The 9,212-nt window shown below is 46.6% G+C and overlaps 1 non-coding gene across 1 annotated transcript; it reads left to right on the plus strand.

Annotated features, from left to right (window-relative positions):
* Positions 1 to 7,580: 7,580 nt before the first annotated feature.
* Positions 7,581 to 7,718, plus strand: LOC119921521. Its single transcript, XR_005448554.1, has one exon. It is a non-coding gene; the product is annotated as a small nucleolar RNA SNORA7 (small nucleolar RNA).
* The last annotated feature ends 1,494 nt before the right edge of the window (positions 7,719 to 9,212 follow it).

The following is a 9,212-nucleotide window of genomic DNA, read 5'->3' on the forward strand; positions in this document are numbered from 1 at the left end:
GCGAGCTGGGCTGTAGAAGGAGAGAAGGGAGGTGAGGTAGGAGGGGGCGAGGTGATGGAGAGCCTTGAAACCGAGGTTGAGGAGTTTCGGCCTGATGAATGGGTTGATAAGTAGCCACTGGAGATTTTTGAGGAGGGGAGTAACATTCCCAGAGCGTTTCTGGACAAAGACAATCCGGGAAGCGGCGTGAAATATGGATTGTAGTGGCGAGAGACAAGAGGATGGGAGATCGGAGAGGAGGCTGATACTGTAGTCCAGACGATATAGGATACGAGCTTGAACGAGCAGGGTAGTGGTTTGGATGGAGAGGAAAGGGAGGATCTTCGCAATGTTGAGAGCTGAGACCGGCAGGATTTGGTGATGGGCTTGGTTGTGAGGGGTGAACGAGAGAGCGGAGTCGAGGATGACACCAAGGGTGCGGGCTTGTGAGACGGGAAGGATGGTAGTGCCTTCAACAGTGATGGGAAATTCAGGGAGAAGGTAGTGTTTGGGAGGGAAGACAAGGAGTTCAGTCTTGGACATGCTGAGTTTTAGGTGGCGGGTAGACATGCAGATAGAGATGTCCTGAAGGCACGATGAGATGCTTGCCTGGAGGGAGGGGGAGAGAGAAGGGGCAGAGATGTAGATTTGGGTGTCATCAGCGTAGAGATGATAGTTGAAGCCATAAGAGCGAATGACGTAACCAAGGGAGTGAGTGTAGATCGACAACAGAAGGGGACCAAGAACTGAACCTTGGGGAACCCCCACAGTAAGGGGATGGGAGGGGGAGGAGGAGCCTGCAAAGAGACTGAGAATGAACTACCAGAGAGATAAGAGGAGAACCAGGAGAGGATGGAGTCTGTGAAGCCAAGGTTGGATAGCGTGTTGAGGAGAACGGGGTGGTCCACAGTGTCGAAGGCCTCTGAGAGGTCGAGGAGGATTAGGATACAGTATGAGCCGTTGGATATGGCAAGCAGGAGGTCATTGCTGACTTTTGAGAGGAAGGTTTCTGTGAAATGTATGGGACGGAAGCCAGACTGGAGGGGGTCCAGGACAGAGTTGGTGTTGAGCAATTCGAGGCAGCGTGTGTAGAAAACTCGTTCAAGGAGTTTGGAAAGGAATGGTAGGAGGGAGATGGGGCGATAACTAGAAGGTGAGGTGGTGTCAAGAGGGTTTCTTTAAGATTGGAGAGACATGAGCATGTTTGAAGGCAGAGGGGAAGGAACCAGTGGAGAATGAGCGGTTGAAGATGGACGTTAAGGAGGGGAGAAGGGACGGAGCGAGAGAATTCATGAGGTGAGAGGGAGTGGGATCGGAAGCACAGGTGGCCGGAGTAGCACTTGAGAGGAGGGACGTGAGCTCCTCTGAGGATACTGCTGGGAACGATGGGAGAGTGGCAGAGAGTGTTGAGAGCCGGGGGGTTGGAGAACGGGAGGGAGTGACTTTGGGGAGGTCAGACCAGATGGATTTAATTTTATTAATGAAGTAGGAGGCCAGATCGTTGGGGGTGAGGGACGGAGGAGGAGTAGGAACCGGGGGCCTGAGAAGGGAGTTGAATGTATGGAAGAGCTGACGGGGATGGTGGGCATGGGTGTCAATAAGGGAGGAGAAATAGGTTTGTCTGTCAGAGGAGAGGGTTGAGGTAAGGCAGGAAAGGATAAACCTAAAGTGAACGAGGTTGGCATGGTGCTTAGACTTTCGACAGCAGCGTTCGGCAGCTCAAGCATAAGAGCGAAGGAAGCGGACAGTGGCAGTGATCCAGGGCTGCGGGTTAGTGGTACGAGAGTGGCGAAGGGAAAGGGGAGCGAGTGAGTCTAGCTGAGTAGAAAGTCTAGAGTTGAGAGCAGTAATCTGATCATCAAGATTGGGTAGAGAGGAGAGGGAGGCGAGGTGGGGTGTGAGGCGCTCAGAAAGATGGATGGGGTCAAAAGAACAGAGATCTCTGTGAGGGAGTAATATGGATTTACAGGGGAAAGGAGTGTGAGTGAGGAGGCAGGTGAGAAGATTATGATCAGAGAGAGGGATTTCAGAGTTGGTGAGGGTGGACACAGTGCGGCGGTAGGAGATGATGAGGTCGAGGGTATGACCAAGTTGGTGAGTGGGCGAGGTGGGGTGGAGCAAGAGGTTGGCAGCGTCAAGGAGAGATAGAAGGAGGGCGGCAGAGATATTAATTGATATTGATATTAATTAATGATATTAATATGATGATATTAATCATTATAATGATATTAATATTATTGATATTTATATGCTCTGGCAATAATGAAATTGGCAGATAATGATGTCACAGAGAGCAGATACAAACTATTATGTGCTGAAGTAGGGTGGACCTGTTAAGGGGGTCAGGGAGCAGCGATACCTGGGGAGAGAGCTGAATAGCCAAATAGCATGGGAGGGCTGAGTACGTGCGAATGAGGTTGTAGTTAATGTAACTTGGTTATAATAAGGGCCTTTTTCCCGGGGTGGGGGTGGGGGGGAAACTCAGTCAGGTCCGGACCTGGAAGGGGGGCATTGGGGTCACTTTAATTAAGGTCGCTTAAGTAGGGGGGGGTGGAATCAGGGGGAGTCTATTGGGGTGCTCTAAGGAGAGGATCCTTCCGTGAGAAGCAGGGGCCATGCGGTGTGATGGCGGGCGGGCCTCTCGTGAACGGAGCCTCGGGCGTCTATAGGGGCGCTCTGAGGAAAGGATCCTTCCTGGAGCAGCGGGGTCCATGCGGTGTGATGGCGGGCGGGCCTCTCGGGAACGGAGTCCCGGGCGTCAATGGCGGCGCTATGAGGAGAGGATCCTTCCGGGAGCAGCAAGACCGCGCGGTGTGATGGCGGGCGGGCCTCTCGGGAACGGAGTCCCGGGCGTCAATGGCGGCGCTCATTCTAACCTTCAATCCTTCTATCCCAGTCTCATATACCCACAACCTTGGTGTTTTTCTCGACTCATCTGCTTCATTGAAACCACATATTCAATTTTTCATCAAATCCCGTCAGGTCTACCTTCACATGTTTAGAATTTGCCCTTCCCTCTCTGAATAAACTGCTACCACACTGATCCAAGTACTTTTCCTATCCCACTTTGACTACTGTATCAGCCTCCTTGCTTAGCTCTCTGCCTCCTGTCTCTTCTTCAAGTTCACATTTCACTTCATTTCCTGCATTGCTTTTTTTTCTACAAAACAGAATAGTCCACATCTCCCCACTCCTCATTTGGTTGCCCATCCATAGGTGCTTAGTGGAAAGAGCACGGGATTGGAAGTCAGCAGTCGTGAGTTCTAATCCCTGCTCTGCCACTTATCAGCTGTGTGACTTTGGGCCAGTCACTTCACTTATCTGTGTCTCAGTTACCTCATCTGTAAAATTGGGACTAAGATGGTGAGCCTCACGTGGGATAACCTGATAACCTTCTATCTATCCCAGTGTTTAGAACAGTGTTTGGCACGTAGTAAGCCCTTAACAAATACCATCACTATTAGTGTGATTACTAAAATCTACTTGCCATTGACTTTAAGGCACTCCAACAACTCTTCCCCGCCACGTTTCCTTGCCTATCTTTTAAAACCAAGAGTGCACATTTTGTTTCTCTAATGAAAGTTGCATTAACGTGAGGTTCTGGGAGTCAGAAGGACCTAGGTTCTAGTCCTGAGTCTGCCACTTCCTTGTTGTGTGACTTGGGACAAATCACTTAACTTACATGCGTGTCAGTTACCTCATTTATAAAATCCGGAGTAAGATCTTGACCACCATGTGGGACATGGACTATGTCCAACCTGATTACCTAGTATCTACTTCAGCACTTACAACAATGCCTGGCCCACAGTAAGGGCTTAACAATTACCATAAAAAACAAAATGAAAACAAAAAAAAACTTACTGTAGTTCATTCCTTGCTCATGTCCTCTTTCTGGCCTTGAACACTCTCTTCCGTTATATCCGTTTTAGACTGTGAGCCCACTTTTGGGTAGGGACTGTCTCTATATGTTGCCAATTTGTACTTCCGAAGCGCTCAGTACAGTGCTCTGCACATAGTAAGCGCTCAATAAATACGATTGATGATGATCCGACAGACTACCACTCTCCCCAGCTTTAAAGTCATCTTAAAATTCCCATCTCCTCCAAAAGGCCTTCACAGACTAAGCCCTAAGTTTTTTTAATGGTATTTGGTATGCACATTTTATGTGTTAATCACTGTTTTAAGCAATGGTGTAGGTACAAAATCCATGTCCCCCATGGACCTCCGAGACTTAATCCTCATTTTATAGATGAAGAAACGGAAGCTCAGAGAAGAGATGTGATTTGACTAAGGTCATAAAGCAGACAAATGATAGAGCCATAATTAGAACCAAGGTCATTCAGAAACCCAGACCCGTGCTCTACCCACTAGGACATGCTGCTTCCTTCTTCTGTTCCGTTTAAGTACTCCCTCCTATCATTCCTTTCCAAACTCCTTGAGGGAGTTGTCAACAACAACCTCAATCTCAAATTCCTCTCCTCCAAGGTTTTCCTTAACCCCTCCAACCTGCCTTCCATTCCTTTCACTCAATAGAAAACACCTTCTTAAAGGTCACCAGTGGTCATCAAAGACCCCCTTCTCCTGGAAACATTATCCAACCTCAGATCCACTGACAATGTCCCCTCCTGGTTCTCCTCTTATCTCTCTAACCGCTCATTCTCAGTCTCCCTCACGGGCTCCTTCTCTGTCTCCCACCTCCTACCAATGAGGGTCCCTCTAGCTTCACGTCTGGGTCCCCTTCCATCCTCCATCTACACCCACTCTCTTAGAGAACTCTTTTACTCAGATGGCTTCAAATACCACCCTTATGCAGATGACACCCCAATCTACATTTCCAGCCCTGATCTCCCTCCCTCTGTGCAGTTTCACATTTTCTCCTCCCTTCAAGACAGCACTACTTGGATGGTCTCCCATCACCTCAAGGTTAACATGTCCAAAGCAGAACTCCTTATCTTTCCACCCATACCCTGTCCTCCCCCTGACATTCCCATCACTGTAGATGGCACCACCATCCTTCCTGTATTACAAGCCTGTATCCTAGGCGTTATCATTCATTCATTCAATCATATTTATTGAACACTTACTGTGTGAAGAGCACTGCACTAACTGATTAGAATAATACAATACAAGAATAAACAGACACATTCACTGTCCACAATGTGTTTACAGTCTGGGGTGGCTGGGGGTGGAGGAAGGGAGAAGACAGACATTAATATAAATAAATAATTTACAGATATATATATATATATATATATATATATATATATATAAAGATAGAGATAGGAATTCATTGTATCCTGAGCCCCACAGTGCTTACATATCTATCCTTATCCTCTGTCATTTGTCCTATCTGGAATCTATTTCAATGTCTAACTCCCCCTCTAAAACTATAAGCTCCCAGTGGGCAGGGAATGTCTCTAACAACTCCATTGTATTTTTCTCTCAGGAGTGCTCAATACATTGATTGGTGCTCAGTAACAGTAAACAATAATGATGGCATTTGTTAAGCGCTTGCTATGTGCCGAACACTGTTCTAAACACTGGGGTACATACGGGGAAACGGTTTGTCTCAGTCATAATCCCAAATTTTACAGATGAGGTAACTGAGAAGTTACAGAGAAGTTAAGTGACTTTCCCAAGGTCACAGAGCATACAGGTGGGGGAGCCGGGATTAGAACTAACAACCTCTGACTCCCAGGCACATGCTCTTTCCACTGAGCCACGTTGCTTCTCAAATCAGTTAGAGTGACTTTAAACCAGAATCGTGGAGTAACCGCGGAATCGTTACACGTCCAAGACTGAGATCCTTATCTTCTCTCCCAAACTCTGTCTTCTCCCTGACTTTCACATCACTGTGGACGGCACTACCATCTTTCCCGTCTCATAAGCTCACAACCTTGGTGTCATCCTTGACTCCGCTCTCTCGGTCACTCCACACATCCAATCCTTCACCAAAACCTGCCAATCTGACCTCCACAACATTGCCAAGATCCACCCTTTCCTCTCCATCTAAACAGCTACCTTGTTGGTACATTCTCTCATCCTATCCTGACTGGATTACTGCATCAGCCTCCTCTCTGATCGCCCACCCTCCTGTCTCTCCCTGCTTCAGTCTATACTTCACTCTGCTGCCCGGATTAGCTTTCTACACAAAGGCATGTCACTCCCCTCCTCAGAAATCTACAATGGTTGCCTATCAACCTTCGCAAGAAGCAAAAACACCTCACTATTGGCTTCAAAGCTCTCCATCACCTTGCCCCCTCCTACCTCTCCTCCCTTCTGTCCTTCTTCAACCCAGTCCTCACAGTCCGCTCGTCTTCTGCTAACCTTCTCACTATTCCTCGTTCTTGCCTGCCCCGCCGTCGATCCCTGGACGACATCCTATCCCTTGCCTGGAATGCCGTCCCTCCACACATCCACCAAACTAGCTCACTTCCTCCCTTCAAAGCCCTACTGAGAGCTCACCTCCTCCAGGAGGCCTTCCCACAGACAGGCTTTTCCTCTGTTCCTCCTCTCCTCCCCATCTCCCCCACTACATCCCTCTGCCATACCTCCTTCCCCTCCCCACAGCACTTGTGTATATTTTTACATACTTATTTCTATATTTTATTAATGATGTATATATACAATTATAGCTATATAATCTAGCTATATTATCTATTATGGTGGTATTGACACCTGTTTACTTCTTTTGTTTTGTTGCCTGTCTCCCCCTTCTAGACTGTGAGCCCGTTGTTGGGTAGGGGCTGTTTCTATATGTTGTCGATTTGTTCTTTCCAATTGCTTAGTACAGTGCTCTGCACACAGTAAGCTCTCAATAAATACGATTGAATGAATGAATGAATGAATGAATGGCCCTAGCCTAGGGCATGTCTTGATTTGACCTGTGTTACCCCACAGCAAGCAAAATACCCTTGTCATTTATCCCAGTGGAAGGGCATCCTCATGGAGCTTCGTCTTTTGTACGTTAAGGTTAAGTCACTCAACTTCTCTCTGCCTCAGTTTTTTATGGCATTTATTAAGCGCTTACTATGTACAAAGCACTATTCTAAGCGCTGGGGAGGATACAAGGTTACCAGGCTTTTCACTCACCTTCAAACCGGGGACTCAATACCTGTTCTCCATCCTACTTAACCTGCAATCCCCATGTCCATACCTACCCCATATACTTAGTAATCTGCTTGGCTTATTGTAAATGCTTAACAAATATGAAGTGCTGGAAAAGGAGGATCAAGTCTCATGTTATCCGATTCATTCTTTTAGTGTCTATTACAGAGATGCATTCATCCTGCATCAATTAATGGTACTAACGAACACTTGCTGGGTCAGTTAGACAGTCAGTCAGTCACAATTACTGAGCACTTTTGGGAGATTGCAAAATAACAATGCAACATCCATTCATTTATTTATTGAATACATACATTAAATCATATTTATTGAACGCTTAGTGTGTGCAAAGCACTGCACCAAGCGCTTGGAAAGTACAATTCAGCAACAAGGACAATCCCTGCCCTCAACAGGCTCATAGTCCCGAGGGGGAAAGAGATGTTAATCAATTGATCAATCAGTTAACGGTATTTATGAGAGATTGCTATGTCCAGCAGCTCTCAGGGTCGCACCTGGAGAGTTTCCAGTACTCTACCAGTCTTCGCTATGTGAGGGAGAGTCAAGCAAAGGCATACCCATTCCATTCCTAGCTTGGGTAGTGGCTAGCGAGTGGAAGGGAATCTGCCTCAAGTCAAAACTCGCTTATGCTAGGCAGCAGCGGCAGGGGCGAGAGTTGAGGGCGGAGACTCAAGTTTACTTCTCGACAGGAGGCAATGGTAAACCACTTTCATATTTTTGCCAAGAAAATTGTATGAATACACTACCAGAACGATTGCATATGGAGAGCGATGAATTCTGGGAGAGATGTGTCCATGGTGTCGCTATGGGTTGGACGGCAGAAGACAAGACTTTTTGCAGAGCGCTGTACTAAGCATTGGGAGGGTACAAGAGAATTATCAGACACGTTCCCTGCCCGTAATGAGCTAACAATCTAGACGGGGAGGCAGACATCAATATGAATGAAAACAAGAATGTATAAAACATTGAAATATACATAAATGCTGCGGAGTCGAGGGTGGGGCAACTATCAAATGCCCAAAGGCATAATGATCTTGAAGTCTTTTACTTCACAAGTAAAATGGAGATGAAGACTGTAGGCCCCATGTGGGACATGGACTTTTTCTAATCTGATTATCTTGCATCTACCCCAGTGCTTACTACAGTGCCTGGTAAATACCATATATAAATACAAATACCAAATACAAAATTCAATACTTAAAAAACACCATAAAAAAGATAATGATTGGACACAGTCCATGTCCCACATAGGTACTCACAGTCTTGATTCTGCATATGAGGTAACTGACAAACAGAAATCCCTCTCTGAACTTAAACTCGTTGTGTGCAAATGACACGTAAACCAATTCTGTTATAGTGTACTGTCTTTAGCACTTAGTATAGTGGTTTGTACACAGTAAACACTCAATAAATACTACTAATTCATTGCCCAAGGTCATGCAGCAGACAACTGGTAGAGGCAGCATTAGAACCCAGATTCCATGACTCCCAGAACTGGCTCTATGCACTAGCTGCTTCTCGTCTTCGTGTCTCCCTCCATCTCCAGTCCCAGATTCTTAGGCAGAAAAAAAATCACTCACCAGGCTGGTGTCTACCGTAGGAATGTGGACACGCCTGAGCCAGCATGAACTGGTGGTCAGTGAGTTGAGATGACAGTTATAAAAAAAAATTTCATAAGCTCATCTCCCTCCAGAGCTGCCATTATTCTGTGATTGGTAGGAGCCTGATACTGTCAGGTAGAATCAGAGAGTGAGGAGTCCCTAGTGGTGATTAACCGCTTGTTTCCTCATGGCTAAACAGCCAGGAACAACCAGGCGCTAACTGTTCTCTGAGCTTCAGGTAGCTCCAAACCAGAGTCTGCCAGCATGGAACTGTCAAGTGAGCGATGGGGATCTGAAACCCAGGACAGCAAAGGAAAGAGGAGGGTAAAAGTAATAAAAGTTGTTTTTGTTAAGCATTTACCAAGTGCCAAGTGTTGAACTAGATACAAGAAAATCAGGTCCCACATGGGATTCAGAGTCTAAATCTCCTTTTTGCAGATGGGGTATCTGAGGCACAGAGAAATTAGTGACTTTCCCAAATTCACACAGCAGACAAGTTGTGAAGGT

The sequence above is a fragment of the Tachyglossus aculeatus genome, assembly GCF_015852505.1.
Source record: "Tachyglossus aculeatus isolate mTacAcu1 chromosome 12 unlocalized genomic scaffold, mTacAcu1.pri SUPER_6_unloc_2, whole genome shotgun sequence".
In the NCBI taxonomy this organism is placed as follows: Eukaryota; Metazoa; Chordata; class Mammalia; order Monotremata; family Tachyglossidae; genus Tachyglossus; species Tachyglossus aculeatus.